This window comes from Gymnogyps californianus, chromosome 4 (genome assembly GCF_018139145.2).
Source record: "Gymnogyps californianus isolate 813 chromosome 4, ASM1813914v2, whole genome shotgun sequence".
Taxonomy (NCBI): domain Eukaryota; kingdom Metazoa; phylum Chordata; class Aves; order Accipitriformes; family Cathartidae; genus Gymnogyps; species Gymnogyps californianus.
The window spans coordinates 74,124,800-74,151,308 of record NC_059474.1 but is presented as its reverse complement, the minus strand read 5'-3'; the positions used below and the strand labels follow the sequence as shown (position 1 = coordinate 74,151,308).

Sequence of the window (26,509 nt, the reverse complement as noted above, 5' to 3'; positions counted from 1 at the left end):
ATTAATTACTATAACCAGATTGGGGAAGCACCAAAACCATAGGATTTAAGTGTTGGATTGCTCTTACTGCTCAGCTGAGAGGCTCAGGTTCAGGCAAAACTGAAGACTACTGAAATGATCTAAAAACTTCAACCCCATGATGAAAGCAAACCTGCTGATCTTGCTGCAGGACACCTCATTGCCTGCAGATACTCTCAGCAAAATATTTCCCTTTTTTTCCCCATAATTCCACACCCTTGAGGTGCTTTTGTGCCTTTCTGTGCCATACTGCGGTCACGTGCTCTGCTATGAAAATGGGTAGGCCAGCTTCCTGAAGTACAGTGTAGTAAATGATTAAAAAATAAGAGCAGCTGTTCTCCACTTGGATGTACTGGCACAATTTACATTTCTAGCATCCTAACAGTGCCGTGAGTTACAGAGAGTATTCAGTGCTCTCACTTGCCCCGGACACCTTTTCTGAAGCAGTTTATATAATCAGCTGAGCAATTTATGCCCATATTCACAAGTGGTTCATGCATCCAGCTCTCAAAGTATTATAAAACATATTACCATATGTATAAGGCTTTATGAACAGATATTATATATACATTCATACATAGATATGTTTTAGTTTAACACACTTTCTGAAAAGGACAAATCAGAGCAAGTGAAATCCTTCTCCTACTGAAGTTAATAGTAAATAACCTCAAGAGTAAGCCAAGATTGGAACATAATGAGAAAGATTTCTGGACTTTTTTCACAATTAAACCTAGGTGAGGAGCTTTTTGGGGTGACATTTCTGCTGAAGCTAGTGGAAATAAAATGGTAGTTGATGATGGAAAACTATAATCCACTACCTTTGCCTCTGCATTGGCCCTCGGAGCAAGGCAGATACTCCAAGGACAGGAGTCTGCTAGAAAAACTGCATATCTTACACGCAGACAGATTAAAAAAATCTAAAAAAAATCTAGTTATCCTTTCTCATTTATCAGGAATACTCTAGCCATGAATAGAGCTCCATCTGAGTTATCTGTTTAGGTAAGTTATCTTGAAAGGATTTTTATATTATACAATTAGCCGAGAGCTGGGTTGCATCTCTTGTGGGTAAGGCAGCCGGGAGGAGCACATCGTCTCTGCACTCCCGGTAGGTTGCAGGTCTCTGCTGCCCCAAGACCCTCTGCTCTGGGCCTGCAAAATATGCAAATATTATTAACAAACTATTGACTCAATTTGTGAAACGTTTCAGGAAGGTGGTGGCTGAGTGTGACTTTCCATAGCCCTCACAGCAGCTCTCGTGGACAGTGCTTGCCTATTTAGAATTTTATCTTATTTCCACCCAGAAAGGAGAGTGGTTTTTTGATGTAATGAGATACTTGCAGGGATTAGCTGGTAAGGAAGCCACCCTAAGCACTTATTTTTATTGTAAGGCACAAACTTTTAAAAATCGTGGTCTGGTGTTCCTATTCTAGTCAGTTTAGTTTAAGTAATTTGAGAAAACACATCTTTATAGCTCAAAAATATGCCTTTAAAAATAGCCTTTATAGCCAAATTTTAAGACAGCTGAACTTCTTTGGAAAAAACTTAATGATTTACAGTTACAGTATCCTGTAGTTACAAGAAGCATTTCACCCTAAATGTGAATGTTTTACATTTGAAAAACAAAGTTAAGCAAAACATTATTCTCCTTTCAGATTTCAAATTAGTTTTGGCAGACAACATATGTTCCCCAAAAAGCATACTTTGGGGACTTGGGCCTTGACAGAAGGGAAGCACTAAAAGAATGAGCAACCAAGTGATATATTCCATCTCTGTTTTCAGTAATGCTATCGTTTGCAGCATTTACAACAACAACAAAAAATGATTATTGACAAAGCAACAGCTGTCCTCTTCAAACTACTCTTAAAACTCATCTCTCATGATGTTTACAAAAATTTGACAATGGTTAGGCAGATGATATTCTGCAATTGCCACTTATTCCAAAGATGAGAATAATTTCATCCCTAGTGTTTCTTCTATCTCCTTTTTGTACTTGCCTTTGTGAATAGGGACTATATTTTGCTATACGTTCCAAGCACATAGGTAATGATAGAGACTCTAGATATTAGAAATACTAAAGAAACAGGAAATAAAATCATGTTTATTTTACAATAAAGTGCAAGTTCTCAGTTGGAGAACTGAGAAAATGACAGCACACAGCTCCTGTATTTACACTAGGTAACAATTTATTCCAACAAGTTATGAAATTACATCTAATTGTTTCTCTTAGGTAACTGTATCATATTAAATAATCTGATGTGTGAAATCAGATTTAAGTGTCAAGTTGAAAGAAATCCACTGAACAGGTGTCTCCAGGTATCATAGGAATGCTAACATTAAACTGCAGATAAGAACATAATTAACAAAGAAAAAAAGCATTTCCGGTATAACCCCAGCAATCATTTTTGGGATAGATCACAAGAGAATTTCAGGCAAATAAAAAACTCTTTAGGTGTATTGCTGAGATTCAACAATATCAAAGCAGCTAGTTTTCATCAGCTGCCTTAAAAACCCCTTAGCTATTGCTGTTTCCACAAGTCATATAAAAACACACCTGATCTCAAGACTAGTATGTTTACAGCTCCAGGGGTAGGGGCAGCAAGATTCATCTGTCACCTTGTCTCCACCTAGTACAGATCTCATAGGTGTTCTCAAAATATCTTATCACGCTGGATTTCTTAACACACAAACCGTGAGGAAATGTGGAAGTGAAAAAATCCATCCTAGAATGCCAGTGCTTCAAGAACCCTTACGAATACTGGAGAATCAGCTTTGAAATTTTGCTGAAATTTGAAATGCTTCTCCCTGGGACAGGGATTTCTAACTCCCAAGACAATAGCCCAATCCTCAGGCCGTGGGCATGCTCTGACAAAACTGGATTTCTCCAATTCTGAACATCTGGGGACAGGGAAGGAGGGAAAAGAAATGGAAATACATTCTCCATCCATCAAAAAACAACCCAGTGATCAGATTTTTTATTCATATCAGTGAAGTGTTAGAGAGCTATATAGAATATTCTAAAGATAAAAATCTCCTCTGAATATGTATATAAAAGCTTGAATGATTTTTTTTTTTAGTACTTCAACAACTTCAGTAGTAACCCATGAAGTGCTGGGCTGAAATTGTTCAAACGGTAGCTAATATTCAAATAACCCATCAAAACTATTTGTAACAGACCGGCATCATGAAAAGAATTTTGGATAAAGGGGAACAGATGAAGAGAAATAGCAAAGAGAACTCAGAGGAGCTGTCAAAGTCCCCCAGGACAGTTTTAGACAGAATTAGGACACCATTTGCAGGGAAAGTTGTTGTTATGGACACTGAAGGCTCAGCCCCAGCTCCGCATGAAGGAAGCAGTCTGAGAGGAACCCAGCTGTTCAGCTCCATTTGGAATTAAATTTACATTTAATTTTCCCATAACCTGTTGGTTCCGAATTTTAAAGTAGAGGTCCAGCCTCAGACTGGGCTTTAATTTTGGATACGTGTCCAGGTGAAAGAAAAACCTTGGGGAGCACTCTCCCTAGCAAATCTGAACAAAATTGGGATATGGAGGCATATACAGGACACCGATCTATGCTTCAGAGACACAAGAGTTAAAGAACAACACTCTAGGTTAAATACTGACAGGTAGCATTGGGTAGGTGCCAGGACAGGTAGAAAGACACCACCTGGGAGGCGTAAGCGATACTTTAGCAAAGTGCATCCCCTCTACAGACAGACGATGGCACACGGCAGGTTCACAGCCTTAGCATGGTGTTTCAGAGCTTCTCTCAGCATCCCTGCTGCTGAATCCCAACTACAAATCACAGTACTGACTGGTACCTGATTTTCCCACGTCTTTGGTGAGTGCTGTAGGCACTTTCTTTTCCTTTTCTCTCCTCCACAGTCTTCGTGGCCCAAAGCTTGGCATAATTAATCTTTGATTAGAGATTAAAAATAGTTTTAGAAGTAGTAATGAAGGCAGATGGTTCCCAGAATACCACAGACTGTGGTGTTGGGATATTCTTAGTGAAAGCAAAAAACTTTTAGTTTCTGCACCAAATAAGACTGAATTTTTTTTATAAATTCCAGCAGGACATTAGACCACAGATGCAGATGATTCTTTTCCAATGAAAAGGGGGATAGTCTGGCATGAAGTCCAAGGGGCACTTTGTTGTCTGGAACCTCCAACACAGCTGGACACAATACACTGAGAAGTTGGACCCTGACTTCTCACTCCAGCATTTCCTAATTGTTAGCTTCAGACATTTTCCCACCCAGTCTGCTATTGCCTCTGAATCACACTCTTACACACCTTCCAGCACACAGTGTGAGGTGAGTCAGCAACTTGGGTATCCAAATTTCAGTAGGCGATGCAGTGTCCAAGAGTTAGGGGACACAGCAACTTCCATAGCTTGAGCTCTTTGCCGTACTCAGTCACCAGTTTATTCTGTAGCGATACAACAAATATTTTGAACCATCTACAGAGTAGGTATTATTGGCTAAACAGTCAATTTATCAAATTACTATATTTCAAGATTGTGGAGTCAATATGCTCTGGCTTTCTGACAGAGTGGGAGTAGGAGGAGAAGAGTAAATATTCCCCTTAGTACTTACTAAGAGACTGAAGAGACATCATTATAATGTCTCTTCACACGGAAATACAGAACACTAGAAACTAGCAACCAATTAAAGCCCTTATATCTCTCTCTTTCTTATCTCTATCTCAATTCTTATCTTATGAAACCTTTGAAGAGGAAAGGAAAGACCATTCTAAAGGCAGTAAGTGGAGTTCGAGGTAGATAACTGATTATAAAGTCTCCAAAGGCACCCAGGGCTCTCAGAAGTAAGGATATAATTTAGAAGTTGATAATCTACCTCTGAGTGCTTCAGCCACAAAACTCTCCACATTGCTCTGGGTGATCTAGAGATACTGGTAGTAAGATAGTCACCTCAGTTCAGACCTCCACAAAATTGCCTTCTTCCTTCCAGAGAAGGGAGTCTTGCAACAGCAACATACTGCACGGTATGGAGCTGTGCAAAGACACTTGGCCTCTCAGTAGCAGCCAACACATTACGCCAGTCAGCCTAGAGTACTCAAATGAATTTGATAAAGTGAAGCGATGGTGCAAATCCTACTTTCACCAAAAGAAAGAACTTTAGTAATTTAGGCCAGTGCTTACTATATTAGCTTTTAACAGGGGCTCGCTGGCTAAAGGACAGGTAGATACCTACAGCAACCACAGGCACAAAACTTATTTGTACCAAAATGCTTCACTTCTTTAAATCTGGCTCTAAAATTACAGTACAATAAAACTAGGCACAGTGGTGTGTCGAACTGCAACAATAATTTCCCTAAAATCAGAGCTGGCAACACACTCTACGTTACTGGCTTGCATAAACACCTCTTCCTCAGATGGTTTAATGCACCATTCTACAAGTCATTGCAGGCCACTATGAATTTGTGTGTATTTCAGGCAGCGGCTGTTAGGAAGCCACAGAGGTCTACATGTAAATCACACAGCTGCAGGCTTCCTGGGAGAAATTAACACAGGTCAGGCCAAGATACTCCTTGTATTAAAGGAAGGAAAGGAAACCTAAAGCTAGGAACTACACTTTGTTACAGTAATGCTGTAGACTCAGCGCATTTTCTGAGTAAAAGTTCACAGACCAGCTTCAGTTAAAGAAACTAATTGGAGATAGTGGTGCCTCAGCGTATACTTTTTTCAGCATGCAGCCTCACGATGGGGTAAAAATGCCTTATTCAAAACTACATTTTAATTAAAACAAGACAAAGGGGAAGAGAGTTTTATGTATAAATAAAAATGTTAAAAACAGCAACACACCTGTCTGACCCAAATTCCAATTAGATTGAGCTAAGTTTGAATTTGAGAGCCAGATTTGGGTTAAAGCTCAAAGGTTTAAAAAAACCTCTTTCAAACTCATGCAAATTTAGTCACCTCAAGGAACAAGTTTTACCTGTTCTCCAAAGCCTTCTGGCTTTCTGGATGAAAATCTGAACTTGGCCACTCTGAAAAAAAGAAGCGTGTTATAGAATTGAGACAAAAATCTTAATGCTAAGTTCAGGCATTTAAACATTTAAAAGCTGAAATGCTGTTCAAAGCTGGTCACGAAATTCTAGCAACTTTTGACTATCTGCTAGTTCACAGCAAAAAAAATTAGATATGAGTTTCCCAGAATAAACAAACAGTTTAAGTATTAAGAAAACAAATGAGCCAGAATGCTCTTGAAAAGAAGGATGTGTGTTTCAGAATTTGTGTATGCAAAAACTTCTAAACTGGCATTTACAAAACTTCAAATACCTTTTTATGAAACTAAAACTTCTTTGGAGAGATCTAAAATCTCTACTATCCTGTTGCCTCTCTCCCTGTAATATTGACTATATCTTCGAGCACAGCTAGACCTTGTCTTAGTTTAGCTTTAATGAGCATTGAAATAAACCGATTCTTCTGTGTAGAGCCAAAATACAGTGTTTCAGATTGAAACTGGAACTCACCAAAACTGCTGAATTCAGCTGTTTAAGATTGCTGCAAATGTACTTATTCCCAGACTGTCCAAAACATGACCTGCTGAGGAAATCAAGTAACCAGGGTCAGAGACTCTAATTGGAAATTATTTTGTTCATTAGGAAGATTGGAGAGAAGATAAATGTGGCAGAGAAGTGGCTCAGAGAGAGAAAAGCAGTGCCCTGGCAAACTCCAGCAGGACAGTGCTACAGGAGATCCCCCTTGGGAGCGGTGGGGGCAGCAAGAGCCGGAGCTGTGACCAGCACCTCCTTTCCTCCGGTGTTCAGGGAGACACCGTTTTGTACATTTCCAAGAACGAAGGGGAGAGCACCAAAGATTAACCCCGTGTCACAACACAATATACAGTGCCTTGACTGCTCTCCGCCTCTGCGGGTCGGGCTAACGAGGAAGAGGCTGTCAAAAGCCTGGGCACTTTCAGTTATTCATATGCCCTTCTCTCAAGTATATAAATGTACTAAAAAAATGCAAATACATTTTTAGTCATCTTCACACTGCATGCACGTACATATATAAAAATACACACATAGACACACACATGATGTCTCTTTAGAAACCATAAAAACAGATAAGCCATTCTTAGCACCGCTCCAGAGCCTTCTGGAATTACATCGATCCTACACATGTGAACTCGGAGAGGATGCTGTCACAGCAGAGACCAGTCTACTTGCAGCACGCCGCCAGCCAAGCAGGAGGCAAGCAGGAAACAAAACTGGGTCCTTGCTCCAGAGTGCCCGTAACTAAAATACAGGGTGCAAAGAACTGAAGGAAAATTAAAGTCTCACAGATACTGAAAAAAATAAACAGGTATCTTGTTCCAAAACTTCTACTTTTAATCTATAAAATGGAAACTTTTGATGGACATCAGGTTGTGTGTCCCTGGAATGAAATATGGATCTATAGCTTTTACGAAAGTAAAGTATTTCAAAGAGGACATGAAGGAGAAAAGACATTTTAAATATAATACCTCTCTCAGGAGGAATCTCTCTCAGTGTCAGTTCATGACACTGCAGAGTTTGATGTTGCTTTGACAAATATTTTCTCTAAGGTGAACTATAAGTTGCTTTGGTTTTACCTTTTTTTTTTTCCCCACTTTTATTTTATGTAGGAGTTGCACTGAAATGACAACCTCTACTCCCTCCAGTCATTCAGAGATTGGAGAGTAAAGACCATTTATTTTTATTAAACTGCTACCACTTCTTATTAAGTTTATCCAGGCCATTAGCTCATGACAAAGTATCTTGTTCAATGTAATTTTAATTTTGACCTGCAAGAAAGAACAGAAGTAAATAAGATACAACTTACACTTGAAAGAGCAGTGTTTCTTAATTTCCTTTAAAAAAAAAAGAAAAAACTGCAGTTATTTGTCATTCTGACAAACTAATGAAAGATGCCCTGATATTTTCTCTATATTCTTCCAATTTTGGAGTGGCCCGCAATTTTCAAGATGTTTTAAAATTTTGTCTCAAGTTCTTGGCTTAAAATTTTTTGCAAAAGGCAAGGTATCTCTTCATTCCACATTGCTTTGCAGTCTCAAAATAGTCATCTAACACAAAAACAGTCAGAGCTGTAACAAGCAGAGCTGCCAAGACAACAGCAAGAAAATCCATCCTCTACTTTTACCTTGGTGCTAAGATATATAGTACACCATTTTTAAATATTTTGTTTTAAACTGGATATTTAAAATCTAGATTGAGAAAAGGATAAAACAGGTGACAGTAGAGGTGCCACCTGAAAAGCCTTATGGCCCACAGCCACAGTTCGGATTTTTCTCCTTTAATGCATTAGGTTAGGAGGAGAAATTATTTCCCTGTTCAGCCAACTCTATCACTCAATTTTCGCTTCATGCACAATTCTTATGGTCTGCCATCTCTATATCTCCTCCAATTTTCTCCTTCCATTCAACTGCTGTCATTCCTTGAAGCATAATGTAATGGCAACTTACACAGGGTAATCAGAGAACGCTTTATTTCTTTGCTCTTGCTCTGCTTAACAGGGAATACTTCTTGTCTTTTTCTATGCATGCGTTGGGCCTTTTCTGTAAAAGGATTGCAACTCTTCAAGTCTCCATTTGAGTGGTGACATTTTCTCCAGAAGTCCCCTAAAAACATGTATGTGTAATTGTACCTTCCACTATTTCAATGTTTTCCAAGACCTGAAAGCACATGCTTTCAGTTTTAATGAAAAACTTAAATCCTTTTTTCCTAATTATATAAGACTATGGTTTCTGGTCTCTGTATTTCAGGAATTTATAGTCATGAAGTTTTACCTACAGGAAAAGCTTTCTGGTCAAGGCTGAAATTTACTCGTTTACACCTCAAACAGCAGCTGATATGTAGAAAGGAAAGATCCCCCAGTTCTGGACTCAAAATGCTTTTAGCATTCTTAGAGAACTGGTGTAGAGCAGAAACAAGACGAAATGGTTCCAGTAAAACAAATGAAAAAAACCTTTGAGACATTTCTCCAAACTAGTCTATTAGATATGTTCTGATTTATCATAACCTGGTATAAGTGGAGATTAGCATCTTTTTCTTTAAGTTCACAAAGAAAAGTAAAAGAATGCAAGCACAGCTAAGGTCAAAAAGTAAAAGCAAACTACACTGTTTCCATCACCATAAAAGAAAGTGTTCGATTCAGAATAGCAGTATTTCACAAAAAGGCTCTTGTAGATTAATTTCTTTGCCAAACCTCTGGTTGGCACAGGATTGCGGGGAAGCATTTTCAGCTCCAGCCTCTTTTTCTCAGACTTGCAATTTGCGTATTCAATTTGCGGGCCAAGAATTTGGTATCCACCAGTTCTCCAATACTGTAAAGAAACTAACATCATAACGATGCTAACAAAAGTGTCTAAAGCAAACCCTACCTCTGTCCTCCCCACTGCAGCAGCAGTCTTCACAGAAGGATATCAGAGAGCTGTTGAAATAAAGGCCACCAAACCAGCGACAGTTTCTCCAAGTGTTATTCTTTCTGTAGTGTTTGTCAAAGACCATTACACAGCTTTGCATCCCATACGTAGACAGAAATCTTGACTGCACAGATATCACTGTGTATCGAACCAGGTAGTATTACTGAGACAGTAACTGATGATAATCTGCGTTGTGATGTTTAAGTAATAACAACCAATTAGACAGCCATATAATTAAGGATGCTGAGGACAAAACTGATATCCCAGACCACTCGCAGAGCAGTTATCACAGTAATATGGCTTAAAGTTATCATATTCTAATTTTAGACTTTTTTCTGTTATAGAAGATGGATGAAGCTTGACACAGTTACAAATAATAGATCATCTTAAACATGATTAAATTTCTAAGAGTAAACAAGTAAAACTAGCTTGTTTGATGAAATGGCACATTTTGATGCAGTTATGATCAAATTGTCTTCTTGGTATGTAAAGCTTACCAGTTGCTTCATTTGAGGAAAGAGAGAGAGATATAAGGATCAACAGTGGAGTTGGTTGGTAAATCTTAAGACGACTTCTGCAGGAAAATATCTATTCTTCAAAAAAACTCCTAAAATGAGAGAATAATAAGCTGAATTTAATGCTATTGTCAGCGTAACTGGGGCAGGGAGGAGGAGAAAGAAAGCTTAAAAGCTAACAAGAACATTTGAACATTTTCAAAATAAAGCCCAAAATCCTGTATTTCAAACAAGAACTCCTTAGCTAATATGAGGACAGCCAAAATTAAAGACTGTAAGGAAGAAAAAACATTTTTGTTTCCTACACAGGCATATGTTTGACTGTAGGTCTCAGATCAGGTTGGATTTCTTCTTACTCCTCCTTCCCTAAATCAGGAAAAATATTGTGCTAGGAAAGTAACAATTATCCTTCATGGGTCTGTTGAAGTGAACAGTATTGTATTCATATAATAAACAGCGTTGACAAAATGAGAGCCAAGTCTTTTATTCACTCAGCAGCTCAGCTAGGAGATGGATTTCCTAGCAGAACTTGTTTAGACTGCCTATCTCCACATCATTAAACAGGAGGCTGCCGGTGGTAAATTTAAATATTCAAGTATATTTGAAGGAAGGGGAGACTAGAAGGAGAGATGCAGCATCCACCAGAAGATGGTGGTTCACAGTATTAAATGATACTGTAATTCTGAAACATGGAGAATAAACTTTAGACTTTACTCTTGTCAGTGCTTTTGGACTTCGCTCAGTTTGAGCCAGCAAGAAACTTCCACACACATTAGTCCTGTGCGCTATATACCGTGCTTCAATACAAAAGTAAAAGTTAAGTTTTAACCCTACTATGTTTAGGCTTCCACACGAGCCGCATTAAAAGAGAAAAATCTTTTTTAGATATATTACTGAAGTGATTAATGATCATTTTCAACTCTAACTCTTACTCACTCCTCCTTGAATTTTGAAGGCCTTTTGAATGACTCCTGACCTCAAGTTACCGTCTGTGTTCCTCTTGAATCACAAGTTTTAAGTATTGTATTCCCCAAACCTTGCCCTTTCTGTTCCAAGCAGTATTTTATCATTGGGTTGCTTTAAAGTCAAATTCATAATATTTATGAAACAGGAAAGACATTGAAAATATATTGAAACAGAAGAATATTTTTTAACTAAATACAACTATTTTTAAAATTTCAACTAACGGTAGCATGATTTCTTTATATGTTGCTTAAAAGTAATTTTATTTGGGACAGATAAGCATTCAGATCATGAAAACCTAGAATGAATGATTTACTCACAGTCCTAGTCTATCACAGATAGTTATGAACTTATATGCACAACATCTTATGTCTGTGGTGAAACTAGGTCCAAATCACTATCCTAAGCCAATACTCTACCCAAGGAGAATGGATGACAGGCTTAGTTACATCAAAAACACACCATACCTTCCCTACAGTGGTACAATTTTTTTAATTTTTTTTTTTTCCTTTTTTACCAGTAGGATTTGAAAGGCGGAACCCTAAGTCTGCTTCAAAATAATTATAATGCAATCATAAGGTAACTGGTAATCAAAACATATCCTAGAATGCTGACAAAGCATTTTTTCATTCTAATGGACAGCTAGAGGATTTTTCTTTAAAATACTCAGAACTTTAGACAAAAGCAAAAGAAGTTTTCACCTCAAGAAGATTAGTTAAGGGCCCATCAAGCCTTTATACGCTGTGAAAGATAAAAATAATCGCTACCCGAGAACAACTGCTGTTAGTCATTGGTATGAAAAATGCTGGCCTGACATCTTTGAAACCTGAAACTATCAGCTTATCCATAAGAAACTCACAACAGGGGCAGGAGCAATATAGAAATTCAGATCTCTTCACAATCACTATGACTAATTCTGATGAAGAAGGATTATCTTGTGCTTACATTTGTAGAAGTCTGATGTGCAGATTTTCACCAAAAAAACTTAAAATATAAACATTGCACTTACAGCTGTTCGTGTTAAATATGTCTATCAATTTATTTAGGAATGGGAACATGATATAAATACACCCACTTCCGTGCACATAAGCAATGACACATAATGACTAACACCAGCTTCATTTGTTCTTTAAAGAACTCATTGAACCTTTACATATCAGTTTCTTCATTTGCAATTGCATGTTTTTGCAGTTATTGGCATACAGAAAAGTCTATTACCCTTTCAAGTGCATGAGTTCTTAAAGAATTTGAGTGCACACGATATAGCCATTTGGGAAAGGAGGGGCAGAAGAGAAGGAAAAAGGAGGGTTATGATGGTGTTTCTCCCTAAGGACTCCTGCAGTTTAAATTTTTTATTATGCATTTTTCCTATGTAAATTTAACTTTTTAGCAATTTTATTTTAATTTAAATCAAATTGAATTTAATAAGATTTCACTAATGTTATCATTTAAATTTTAAATTACATTTATTTTTTTATAAGGAGGGCAAGACAGTAAAGAGGGGCACTTAGAAACATCAATATGCAGCTTCCTCTCTCTCCCTAGACTCAAGATCGTAACCAGCTACATTTTCATGAAAGGAGGGATATGTTCAGAGTTACCCAGGAAGACTCTGGAAATAAACAGTTGTTCATGTGCCTTCTGTCAATGTACAAGTCAAATCACTGCCAAGTCCTCCTCTTTTCCGTCACGGATTAATGGCCTCTGGGCAGCTGCCTGGGGAAGAACAAAGGAGATGCCCATGTCACTGTTTGAAGCATTTGGTAGTAATTCCACATCACTGCACTGGTATCTACTGGTGACAACAGAGGAAGCCAATAGCTGCTGGCTCCGTTGCTGAAGCAGACCCAGCGTTGCAGCCAAAAAGCCAATATTGTCAAGATCTGAGATGAGTATATTAAGTAGATGCATTAGCTTAGCTTCTGGAGTTGCTTTTGCTCAGTCTGCACAAAAACTGGCCTGAGAACAGTAGATCACCTCTGAAAAGTCTCTTATTGTATGAACTGTAAGTACACTGAGCTATTAAAAATCCCCTTTTAAAGGCTGCAGTGACCCTTTGATACTAAAGTTTCATTGCATACGAATGGAAGCTTTTCCCACCTTCCTCTACCAGCCATCTTACCCCATCCCTTTCTCTAATGAAATTTCCTCTTTTTCATCTCTTCTCAGTTCAGTGGCAGTTGACATCATAAAAGATAGATGTAGAAACCCGCAGAAGAACACGCTAACCTTTCATGCTGATAGAGGAGACCTTTTAAAAGTTTGGCTGCAGCCTGTAGACTCTACCGATATTTGTGCTATCATCTTTACAGACGGATAATGAATTTCAAGTATCCAAACATCTATACCGAACAGATCTTGTTTTGTTGTTGAAAGGGACACCACTGGACCTCCTCTAACTCCCACTATACAGATCCTCCATCTACAGAATTTACAAGGTTCTGCAGAAACCACACTCAATTACAGGGACCAAAACTTTTTTTTATATTATTGCAGCAGTGTTAAAGGCAAACTGGAAGTTCTTTAAAACACAAAACTCCCCTTCTGACACACCAAGTAGCTTCAAGAAAATCATGTCTCAGACCTCATTTAATGCATTTTACATGACTTGCACCACCTTAAGTGTCATGCACTCAGGTCATTGAAGTACTTCTGATTTCTTTCCTGTTCTACTTCATTTTGTAGCATCTCCTCAGCCATGCAGGCTTTTGTGGCACATAACTCAAACACATCTCAAGTTGGTCAGTAGGCCTTTATGTTGAAATCAGCAAGGAAATGGCAGGGTTTATTATTTTTACATTACTGCTATAGAAACACATTTCTGCATCACGGGCTATTGAATTGAATTTCAATGTTGATCCAAGCAGCATCACTCCAAAGTTAATACGATAGCTTATGAAAGTAGAAAGTTATTCAGAGTTTGATAGGTCTCAGAACAAAACTGGTGAGAAAATTGTGCGGCATCACAACTTGCAAGGCAGCCAGTGTGTTTAAGTTTGACTTTTGCATAAAAAAAAAGGAGCAAATGCCAATTGTGAAGTTCAAAGGATTGGCACTGTAGACAGGAACACTTGAAGAGTTCATCATCATTGCTTTTCAAATATTATGTATGCACAGGAGGAGAGAGGGGATTTCTTTGTAAAAAAAATTGGGATAGTATAACACACATGCAGTTGGAGGGGGGAATTTTTAGAGATTAGATCAAAGACATTGATCTACATCTTGTTTACAACAGCATAAAAAAAATCCATTCATGCTCCCATCAGTTACATACTACCAATTTAAGCTTCCTATAATAATCAGGGCTATATTCATCTGATAGCAAGCATTTCAGTGTCAATACTAGAACTCTACATTTCCAATGTTTTATATAACTGAAAGACACAAGCATCTCCTATCAAATATCTTTCAAGGGAAAAAAGTTCCCTAACATAACAGCCTGGATAGGTTTTATATTAAGGTCTTTTCTTGTTGTCTCTTAATTTCGTACAAGAATTTAGTAGTTTCTCACCGCCCCTCCCCAATAACAAAAAATCTCTTTGCTATAATTACAGGTTTATTGTGTCCTTAAACAAGGAAACAACCTAGGCAGAATTTGACATTGCATAATGATTTTCAGCCTTATCATTTCAAACAAAACCCAAGTAGGCAATAAATCCAATGTTTATGAAATCTAGGATGTGTCAGAGAAATACGTGCCATTAAATGAGACTGTTCGGTATCACTTTATCTTGGTATTGCTTAGGAATATCACATGTGAAGCATAAAGTTGCACTCCATCCGTCTGCTGCAAGTTCCCTCTGATCGGGGTGGGAAAGAAATGGAAGTAGCAGCATCTACAAGAATGTGCCTCTGCCACTTTTCTCTCTGAATCACTGCCTCCTTCCTTCAGTTCAACTACCCAAGTTACAGCAGAATAATTTTGCAGTTTGTGCAATACTGAAAAGCTTTTCTCTCTCTCATTTGCATGTCTTTTGCCCACTTTTTTCAGCTCATGAAGTCAGAACATTATCATAGTTTTGAGCTTCTCAGCAGTAAGGAGAAAAAACATAATATGATCTTCTCTGTGGGGAGAGCAAGGATGTAGAGGGAACAGATGCAGCCGCAAAATGTAAAAATAGTTGCTTTAGGGCTATATCTTTCTGGCGTTGCTACGAAAAGACCTCATACAAATAAAGTGATTAGCTCACACTATAGATCATTCATAAAAAAACAGAACTTCTCTAGCAACAGCTCACTTGAGGAAGGGCTGCTTTTGGAGACACTCATTGTTCATACATCAGTCTTCCACAAGTAGGAAAAGCAAAAAGAAAGTACACGCCACTGCTTCTTGTCCTTTCTCAGACGCACGCAAAAAACTGAACCAACAGGCTGCACTGAGGTCTAAGCCAGCCAGTTACAGGACACCCACAGCTGCAGCAACACCACACAGACATGTTGCAAGTTGGTAACAACTGTGGGAAAATCCATCTCGCAGAGGCTGAAATTTCATTCTTGCACAGCAAAGGAAGGAGAAGAAAAACTCCAGTCAATTGTCACTTCTAAGCAAATATAGAAGCAACTGTATTTCCTTCCAAGATGTGTATTTAGAACAGATGTTGTTCAATCCAAAGCTCATATATCAGCAAGGGTAACAGGTCAATTTTATCTTCAATTTTAAAGCATCTAGAGTTCGCTTTAATGTAATAGTGATGAAAGATGCAGTACCACCAGCTGTAGAGCAGAAAAGGCTGAAATATTTCTCTTAAAAACATCAAACAGAAATTGTTCAAATCACATTTGGACTACATGTTATTAGCACAATGAAACTACAGGTTATTTGCAGCACTAATCACCATGTGAAAACCAGTGCTCTTTTATGGCTAACTAGTATGTTTCTTTATCCCATTTCTACATGGCTGTGTAGTTACCTCCCGAGATTCAAATTTATGTGTTCCTTAAATCAAGTTTTTGCTGCTCAGATTTTTTTTAAAGTAGGAATATATTGCTTTTTAATATAGGAAGGGGCAATGTGTTCTGCCAAGTCTTTCTAAGATTATCATCAATGCATTTTCTGGAGAGACTGATCTGCTAAGAGTGTTCTCTGATATTGGATCAGCGTAGTCTTCTGACCCTAAGACTACGACTTGCATCTAAGGGAAGGGAACACATTGCCTCCAAAACTCCTATATTCCATTGTGCATGAAGTAAACAAACCCTGAAAAAATAGTTGTGTCAACACTTGGTTACGCTGTAAAATTTAATTTTGTCTCATATTTAAATATGACTAAAAAAATGAAATCGCTTCCAGAGCTGGTTCATCACAAGTTTCTTCTTTATTTGGTGGCTTAGGAACTCTGACACATAAAAGTATCCTCTGTGAATCCATGGGAAACATCTTTCCGCCACTACCTCTTTACAACAAAACAGCAGAAACCAAAACAACACAAAAACACCCAGAGGAAATCCTTACTTGGAACCACTTCCTTTTCAAATAGTATTTGTTGTGGGTTATTGGTCATTTTCTAGACCTACGTAACAGAACACAAGCTGTTTAGTAAATAAATCCTGCATACTTTGAAGCAAGTACACTCCTCTTATTGTGAATAGTATTTTGTAACCACATTGTAATGAAATATTTTAACGGATATGTTGCAAAATCTTAGAACATATTTTAATATAGTGTATTTATAAGCTTTAGCAATTACAAAAGAAATATAAACTATTCTGCATATGTTACAACCAGGGAGAAGTTATTTTGCTCACTTGGAGAGGAGTGAAGGAAAAATACTTTTGCCTCTGATTTTAAACTTTGTTTCCCTGACACAACAAATAGTACCATAATAGAAGCATTTAATGGCACTATTAAGTCAACCACCTAAAACCAGAATCTATATTAATTACATTCATTATACTTAATTGAACATAATCATCTAACCTAACAATTCCTTGTACACTAATTAATAAACCAGCATGTCTTCTGGATCAGAAATGCATTAATTTATTTCTTTCAAAGGTAAGATATTTAGGGGACAGATAAAATTCATAACTTCCATCATTACAATATTTGAACAGACTGTGAACTTTTGTAATCACAGCGACTGTTCAGGGCAATGGATCTGTTAAGTGAAATTGAAATTTCATGCAAATTTTGCATATCTAATGTGTTGGGGATTTTTTTGTCTCCTTGGTGACATTTGAAGAGAAAGACATGAATCAGCAAGGTCATTTCCATAAAAACACTGCAAGGAGTCACAAAAAAAGTCTAAAAAGTGTCATCTATATTATGAGCAATCTTCAATAACTCTACATTTTTATATAGTGTGTCCAAGTATACAATGTCATCTCCTTAAGCAGGTAAAGCGTAAAGCATTTATTTGATAGGTCAGAAGGCTGGACAGAGCAGACGGACCATTCCAAAAAAATGCATAAACTACTTTCTCTTCCAGCAGTGAGCTCATGATATCTCATGAATTGATCACTTGGGCTGGATCACTCCAATACTCACCAATTTGCCTTTGTTTCAGGGTGCAAAATGGCCAGAGGAAAAAAAAAGCTTCATGCTTAAATTAATATGCATACTGAATAAAGCAGTCTACAGCTCTGCACCTAAAAATCCCCACTTGACTATTGCTTACTTTGAAAAAACCCCTAACTCTAAGTGTCTTAGTCTTTGATAGCTAAAAGTCTTAGGCACCTGCAGGTTTGGGGTTTTTTTGGGTTTTTGTTTTTTTTTTTAACATACAGCCAGAAGTGCCTCCATCTTTCCAGATCTGAGCTACCTCTCATCTGTTGTTCTGTTAGGCATGAGCCAGGCCTAATTTCTCCACCTTGCTCTTGACAAACCTGATTTGATAGATATTTCACCCACGATTTCCTTTCAGGAAGGACACAGCTGAACAAAAGCAAGGAACACTTTCATCCTGATACTGTAGAGTCACAATTATCCTCTGCTTGAGGAGACCAAAATAAAGATGACCCTCAGCCTGGGAAGTCATCCTAAACAAAACGAACAATGGATGTCTCTAAGATAGAATTATTCTCTCACCCTCTTATTAAAGCTATTATAATGTCTAATAATAATTAGAGAAGCAATAGGCTAGAGGGAGAAAGCTCTAACCACTTTGTCATTTGGTAGCTATGTAGGTCTGCAACCTAAAGCATGCATTTCATATTGAATAAATAATTTCAATAATATTGGTAAGTAATCTTTGAAGAAGGAAAGGAGGAACCAGGCCTATACTTAATAATCAGGACACTTCCCTGGGAATGGAGAGTAATGTGTGTTTGGCGCAATTAATCTTTGATGTTGCTCCACTCTTCATAACAAAATGAAAATCAAGAACTAGAAAATACCACAGACTAACTCAGCAAAATAGTTTAGAAGGCAAAAACAAAAACAAACAAAAAAATAGCAAACTCCCATCACGAAGAAATTTGCACCTTGATTTCACGTCCTACCTAAGTGTACTAACCAGTGAGCTATGTTTTGTGAACTAAGCAGGGGAAAGGGTGGAAAAGAGGAAGGGGAGCATATGCTTGCATTCCGAAGTCTCTTGATCCATTAAAGAAACAAAACGAGAAAAAAAAAAACAGACTAGGTATCAATATTCAGAAAATAACTCTGTTTTGTCAATCACAGAGTGAAAGAGCATCCCCCAGAACCACAAAAAAAGGGGTCTAAATTTTAGCTTTACAGGAGTTTAAAGACCCAGTCCCACTCTCAGCATTTCCCTCGGGGAAGTTCAGCAATACATTGTTTACATGACACACGCTAACCCAGTATTGCCAACCGAAATGTCCAACTCTCCATATAGACCATATAAGAAGTTTAGATGCTTAACACAGTTCCAGATCTCACATTGGAGACTGATTGTCTAAACTGGTAGCTATTCAAAATGTGTCAGAAAATAACCTTTCCATGACTACTACCGCCCCTTGAAATTATTCAGCACACTTTCTGAACTTGATTTGGCATAAGTGGCTTGTTTGAGGGATACTATTTCTGCACATAATGATAAAGTGCACTTTTCTCTGTCTCAGTATATTCACTGTATGACTCGAGTTCTCTCATTGGCAAGTTAGACAAGCTACACATCTGAAAGAATAAATAAGTCCACATGGTTTCATAAAAACATATTAGTACAAAATGGCAGGGTCAGTCATTGCAGAGGCAGAAACAAAGTTCAGTGGTTGTGTTTCCCAGCTCTGAATTTAGCCAAATTACACATCCTTTGAAGAATTCTTTTTTTAACCTTCTTCCTTAAAGAGTGTGACTGAGCAAAATTGTATTTTATTCACATCCAGATAATGAAAAGATTTGGTATTAGCATCATTTCAAAAAACCTCATCTATTCCAACTTCCTTCAAGTTCCAACAACACGTTTTAACTGAACAAACTTCTGTATTGCCTAAGTCATCCAATACACTAATATGCTACATCCTACTTGGGGGGAAAAAAAAAAGAAAAAAAGAGTTTTCTCATGAATCTCCCTCCATCCTTCTCCTCCTTTTCTCCCTCAAGCCATATCATTAGCAGATCTTTTCAGGCCTCTCTCTTCACAGTCTTTGCCTCTTTGAAGAAGTGAATGGTGGAAATTATCTTGTCAAACTTCACCTAGGCTGTCCGTGAGAATCTTTGAACTGTCTGTGTACTAAATACCTGCTCCTACATACAGTAGAAATGGATAAAACACAAACGAGCTTTGATTCCCTCACCTAAATTTACAGAGAGCATACACACGTGTAAACAGCCAGACTCACCTCTTGTGAATTTATCTACATAAACCTGATTTCAGAGCAGCCACACATGATCCTCTTTCCTTCCCCTCCTGTTCCTTTTCAACACAGAGTTTGACAGTTTCTGACCAAGATACAATTTGAATCTCCTACTGTTTGTGCTAAAAATCTTACAGAGACAGCATATCAGTTTTCAGGATATACCAGATCCAAGCTATAGCCTATTCTGAACTCTGATCCCCATTTTGGATCCTAATGTCATTTTCTTAGTCTGTAATTAGTAATATTATTTTAGTGCCTTATTAATAACTAGTGCCACAAACTAAATTACCATAGTTTCAATCAAATCATCTTTCAGATCCAGTAAAACAAACAGTGTAAGACACATGCATTTCCTAGCTACAGACAGCTATGTCATAGCATGCAATTTTTAATTTCATAGGCATAAACAGATCAAGTTTGACTACCCAGTTATTAAGTGATTATACTTATTAATGAATTAAGCAACTTTTTTTAAAAAAAATCATTTATTAGTATACATGAATCACTGGTTCAGGAGCTCCTACCCTTTCCCAGGAAGCATGCTGCAAGTCACACCCAGCCCCGTGTCTGTTCTGTCTTGCCTCTGCAGCGCAAGCCTTTGGGAGAAGGCTGTTATCTTTTGACACTCGTAACTGCACAACATTGCACTATCTGCCGCCTTACACAGTATGAATATTACAAATCTTTTTCTGCAAGTGATTTCAAAGCAATTTTGGTTTTATTAAAAACATTAATTCCTGTTAATGAACCTCACCTGATGCACTGGGTCTCAACAGTGCAACAGGATTTCTTTATAAGGACTTTTAACAGAAATCCCAAGCTGGAGATCTATTCCTGTCCTGAAAAACTTCAACATCTTTGTGATTCCAACAGTTCCATGTCAACAGGAATTATTACTACTCAGTTGTGTTTCTGTCACTTGCTTATTTTCAAGCAAAGCACTGTCTTCCTTCAAAAGTGGTTAGAGTGGAGAAAAAAAAAAGCCACTTTTTTTTAATTTCTTTAGAAATGTTTGTGGAAATCAAAGTTACCAGGCAGACTTGAGGATGGCGTGGGCTGTATTTGCTGTGGAGAAGAACAGAACCGGGATATGTTGAAACTAGCTTAGCTGGTTACAAATGTAAATAAAAGACATGATGACTGTACACACTCTGAAACCAAAGAAAAAGTTTAATTTAGTGCTGAGGAGCTGAGAGTTGAAAAACTAGTTTCCCAGCATTGTTCCTCAGAAGCCCAGAGGAAAATTTTAAAGTGTAACCCAAATCAGTTTTGCTTCCTGCACCCCCCCCTTAAACAAACAAAATGCTCTCAAGGCTGACTCGCCTTATTTAATAGCACTCTTTAAAAGACATTTGCTATTAGAGTTTGGCATCATTAATTTTTCTGGATCGCACTGTCAGCATGTGAGCAAGTACAAATGCCAAACCCATGCATGTGTGTTACATGGTATAGAGCTTGCCTTTAGCATTTCTCCATTTCTGACAAGCAGGAAAGTAATTATCAAACTAGTTGATGCAGGAGCCTGAGGCTACAGTAACTAGTTAACCCAATTTAAATTTTCCTGGTTTTGCCAATATGTAGTTGGTTTATTTTTTAACGATTAAACTGCCTGGTTTTGTTTTTTTTTTTTTTAAACTACCAGCCTGCAAGTGTTATATCAGAATTCCCATTAGTAACAGAAGGCCACCAAAAAAGAAAGAGTAATCATTGAGAGTTCCAGTTTTTCTTCTCTCTGAAAAAAGTCATTACATGTGAAAAAAGTATTCTTAAGTGGAGCTCAGTTAAAGAAAAAATTGTTTGTGAATTCAAAAACATTCTCTGAACCGATAACTAATTTTTGTATTCCTTCCTTTTCCTCTTCCTTTCTTCACATAGCCAGGGCCCCCTAAGATCTGCAGTCAGGCTGCAGCAGTAACAGGAGCTCCTGCCCCAGGACAGCTTCCCGACCACCCCTGGTTTCCCTGCAAGGGGGAGAAGGCAGGGATGACCCCCAGGGCCAGGCACTGGAGCCCCAGCGCAGGAGGCTGCTGCTCTCACCCGGGACTCTGCAGTCCGACACTCGCCCCAAAAGGGGTGGGGAGGGAGGGACAGCACGGAGTTCCTCTCCCACTGCTTGGCATCTCCCCACTTGAGGGTTCTCCTTCCTGAAGGAAGGACAGGTACAGCCTCCCCCCACCCCAGTCATTGCCCTTCAGGGCAGTAGGTTAACCAGGTGCTTTGTTTTCTTCTAATTCAACTCTTTTCATTTCTCTTTTCCCTCTTGAAGTCTCTTTATTTTGCAGGCTTATATCACATTACCCCCTGTCTATCATCTCTTTCCAGCTGAGAAACTCTGCTTTTCCACATTTGGTTGTTCCTTAAACAGAAACTATCCCATAGCTTTACAGTTTATTGCTGTCCTTCTCTGAACCTATTCCAGGTGTACTATATCCTTTTCGAAACAACAGGAACCAGCACTACATACGGTATTCAATGAGATGCAGGCAAAACAGGGATTAATACATGATGTTCTGTTTTGTTCTCTGTTCCTTTCCCAACAACCCCTAATACCATTTTCTTTTTGGATTATTACTGAGCTGAGGTTTTCACAGAACTATGTATCATAAACTCTGAAACTCACTCCTTAGTGATAATGAGGCTTCAACCTCAGCAACAGAATAAGCACGCAGAGCAAGGACAGCGGCAGGGCAGTGGAAGAGAAATCTTTAAAGACATACTTTGAGAGCTATATCCCAGGGCTGGCTTCTCAGTTTATGAAACTTTACATTAAGAATTCAAAATTTGTTTTCATTCTCCATGAGCACAAAAGCAGGACTTAAGCAACTGTCAGCAAAAAAAAAAAAAGGAAGAGTAATGAAGCAAGTCAACAAAGAAAAATAAGAATACAACATCAAGAGTTACTAGCGCAGTGCAGAATGGTTCAGAAGCTGCTGAAACCTAAAGGCTCTTGTCTCCCACATCCCAGGCAAGCCCTGCTCCTCATCCCTGCAAATGGCATCTGATACTGAGGAGCTACTGCTGAACCAGAGCTGCTCCCAAACAATCCCTGCAACAGCTCTTTTAGGCAAGCAAAGCCAACACCACACCTCTGTAGTGCTTGTGGGCTAATCCACTTGCTCTGTCCGTGCGCTGGGCTTGGATGCAAGCCAGCAGGACTCCCAAAATCTGGATAGTGACAGCTAGTGAATTGCTTCACTTGAGCTTTAAAGGCTTCCTCTCAGCAGGATTTATGGTCTTGGCACAACACCATGCTAACTGCAGTGACATAGCTGCCTATTCATAGTTCCCCAGAGGGCAAGGAATGTGCTGAAGTCTGCTAGCAGAAGACCATAAAGACAGACCATGAGGACATGTACATCTTTTTTAAATGAGGACTGCTTGTTAGTGGACTGAGCAACTCTGGATGCTAGCCCCTACTTGCTCTTTGCATTTGGGCAAATCAGCGAGCATCTTTCCTGGGTTAGATTAACTACAAGCACAGGGATGAGATGGACTGACTCATCTCTTCTTCAATGGTGGCTTAGCCACCAAAAAACTACTGTAAGTCCCTTGAGGCACATGAGAATAGCAGTACACAGACCAGACCAAGCTACCTGTTATAAGATGCTGTTAACACTCCAGAAAAATCTTATGCAAGAATAAAGCCCTCTGAGAAAGACTATTTACATTCATGGGAGCATGCATCTTGCAGTCTGTGTTGAATAGCCCAATAACCTCACCGAGGGAACACCACAGATTTGACACTTGTGACGCTTTCTGCTGTGAAAGGCAGATAATATTCCTCCAATCCTTTTTCCAGGGGCACCAAGTGAGTAACAGGAGTACTTTTGAAGAAGTTTTGAAGAAGTCACATAGCTAAAAGCATAAGAGATTACACTTCTTGCTCTTTTTGTCGCCAAGAAAGTTGTCACACAATGCAAGACTCTGCTCAGATCAAAGTGGAAGAGAAGTCCATTCTGGTGTGACAACATTCATTTCTACAGCAGATACTGCTAAGTCAGGAGGATGACGTATGAAGAGAGACTTGATAAATTCACTGAGCAACAAAGAAAACTGATAAAGCTTTCAGCAGAATGCCACACTGGAAGATTATTAGAATTTTTTTCCCTTTAAACAAAGACAGGCTGTGTTTACCATCAGATCAACTACTTGCGTCTAAATCTGATGGATCCTAGTTGACTACAGTTAATAAACACCCTGTTCAAGTGCTATCACTGGCTTGCTTTGTCACTTTCTAAAGTTTTGTAGCCATTGAAGCTGGTTGACAAATGGTTGCCCATCAATAAAGATCATCCCTTAACTTCTAGGTTTGTCTCAGCAAATGCCAACTTTTTCTAAATCACTGAAACACTTTATCAAAATTTCAAGTGTGCTCATTAATTCAGGACTTCCCAAATTACCAGCTTATCTTAATTCACTATATAAGATACTTATCAGGGGGTTAGAAGAAAAATTGACACCAATCAATCCTGAGGGGGGTGGAGGGGTGGGCAGCATGGGCGGGGGGGGAGTTCAAGAAGACTTGAAGACTGTCTTACCAATGAATCCTCAGCTGAATATTCAACCAACCACCCTGTGCCAGAAAATGGCATAGGTGTATCCAGAATCTGACACAAAAACAATCATGTAAGACGTAAGCATTCTGATGTATTCATTTTTCTTGGATTTTCAAGAGGACAGACAAGATTATCTTCCTTTCAGGTCGTTGACAGACTTTAGCATGAACCATACAGGAAGCTAGAAACCATTATTTGAAAAGAAACTGGTATGATCAAACAGAAGAATCTAAAGCAACATGAAGGTCTTGACACTGTACTTCATGACCATTTAGCCAGGCAGAAATCTATACCCAATTAATGGAACTACAAAGATTCTCTACTTGTTAGGGAAGCACAAAACATGAGGCAGTTTCATGTTTTCTAGCATATTGGGTAATTTAGCTCACATACTTTGCTATTGCTTTGTCGCCAAACCAGCACCAAAACTTGTTATTTCCACTGTGACAAATGATCAAGCATAGATACTAATTCAGTTGCACATCACATTTGATAAGGTTGACAGCTTCAGATGGGGGAAAATCTGTAACTGCTTATTTGGCCAGATTGTTATGAAATGATGTGGGCATTTGCTGCACAGCAGGGGATGGCTTTTATTGGACAGGAGCTCAGCGGACAGGAAAGCTGTGTTTTGAAACTGCAGGTCTTGAGTTTCAATCCTGTTTTCTAGTGCAGGTCATACTGAGACAGACCTCTCTCTAACTTGTTCCACACTGTTGGAACTGCTACTGCCAGTTTATTTGCTCACATACTTTATTAATATCAGCCTCGTGTGTCATCCCCCTTCTAACCTTCAGTCCAGCTATTTGAATTTCATTAGCCTATAACTAGAGTCAGTTGAAACTCGGCGCTGAAGACAGACAAATCACAACAATTCTCTTACCTCATTATTAAAGACTTCTATTCCAGCATAAGATATAAAGTTGACAAACTCCATGTTTTTAAATGGGGAAAAAACCAAAATGTTGTTCTCTGGCGAGGAGAAAGTGTAGCGCTCCTTAAATACTATTTCCTTCTTATATTATTTTAGAATACCTTGTAAAAATCAGTCCATTCCTTCAGAAGGTTGCAGTTGCAAAGAAACATAGTTTTCCCAATACAAAAGCATTCCTTTGGGACACATTCCAACAGCAAGAATCCACAGTAACATAAGAGTTCGAGAAACACAGGGGATGAAGGGTATTATAGGATGTCCAGCCTAGGTGACCACTTCTTGCTCTTTTCTTCTTCCAAAAAGCTTGAGAGATGCAAGATCAGAGACACTCTACAGTGTGCAGCAGCAGAACGTACAGCATTTCGTCCAAAGGAAAAAAGCCATGCCAATTTTTAATTTTTTTTTTTTTTTTAGTTTCAAACCAATGTCTCAGCCATTGCTCAAAAAATACTCAAAAACTAGGCTCAGCTTAAGGTTAGCATTTTGGAAATTTTCTTCATGTTAAAAAAAGCTTTGTGCACAGGTAGGTGGTTCTATAATCACAGCTACACAAGCAACCAAGCTTCACAAGAGATTTTTTTTTGGTTCAGAACCTGTTTTTCTCTTTCCATACTTTCACCCTCTAAAAGGTCCTTATTTGACAGTAGAGAATTCCATCATTAAAGTTTTTGACAAACATCCCTGGATATGAGGAAAAACAGAGTGGTTAGTCTTTCTGTTAATCATAAGCCCTCTTTATATTTGGTTTTAACGACACAGTAATTCTCCTGTAGTTTTCCTAGTGGCTGTTTGCTTTCCCTTTCATCATTCACATTCATATACTGTCTGGTGCACTAGCTGTCCTTGACATTCCCTTATTAGGTTTACAAATAATCATTAATTTGTTTTGTGCTCTGCCTCCTGTTTCAGTGATATATAGGCATGTCATTACCTTTCTAAAGTGCATTCATTATTTTTCTTTTTCAAAAAAGCCCACTACTTTTCACATAGGGTTCAAGGCAATTTGCATGGTACACACATAATGGTGTATACTGTTCAGTGCATCTTCAGAGTTTGTTATCTATTCTTTACATTTCATAATTAACGGACCTGTGATCTGAAGTCTCTTTCACTGTTTGATTGCTCTTTCTCTTGATCTGTTTGAAAGGCATTGCACTATAGTGAATAGAATACTAAACTCTGACTCAGGCTTGATTGTTATTCCTCATTTTATCCCAGGCCTTTGTGTTACACCATCTCCATTTTCCTCCCACCACAGAGAAAGCAAGGCATTCATAAAATATGGGTTTGTGCAAGGGTTTTTGTTGGGGGGTGGGGGTTGTTGTTCAGGGTTGGGT

The 26,509-nt window shown here is 38.4% G+C and overlaps 1 long non-coding RNA gene across 5 annotated transcripts in view; it reads right to left on the bottom strand.

The window, feature by feature from the left end:
* LOC127015779 (uncharacterized) overlaps positions 1 to 26,509 on the bottom strand; it is a 51,491-nt gene that overhangs the window by 1,941 nt on the left and 23,041 nt on the right. The window contains exons 2-10 of one of the 5 annotated variants that reach the window (XR_007766375.1): positions 12,524 to 12,638; positions 9,942 to 10,051; positions 9,403 to 9,582; positions 8,485 to 8,640; positions 7,845 to 7,872; positions 6,512 to 6,581; positions 5,974 to 6,025; positions 4,310 to 4,444; positions 2,177 to 3,932 (exon numbers count right to left, since the gene is read on the bottom strand). This is a non-coding gene — a long non-coding RNA (uncharacterized LOC127015779). Of the gene's footprint in view, positions 1 to 2,176; positions 3,933 to 4,309; positions 4,445 to 5,973; positions 6,026 to 6,511; positions 6,585 to 7,844; positions 7,873 to 8,484; positions 8,641 to 9,402; positions 9,583 to 9,941; positions 10,052 to 12,523; positions 12,639 to 26,509 lie in introns of those variants that run through there. The other 4 variants (XR_007766379.1, XR_007766377.1, XR_007766378.1 and 1 more) reach the window with 4 other exon arrangements.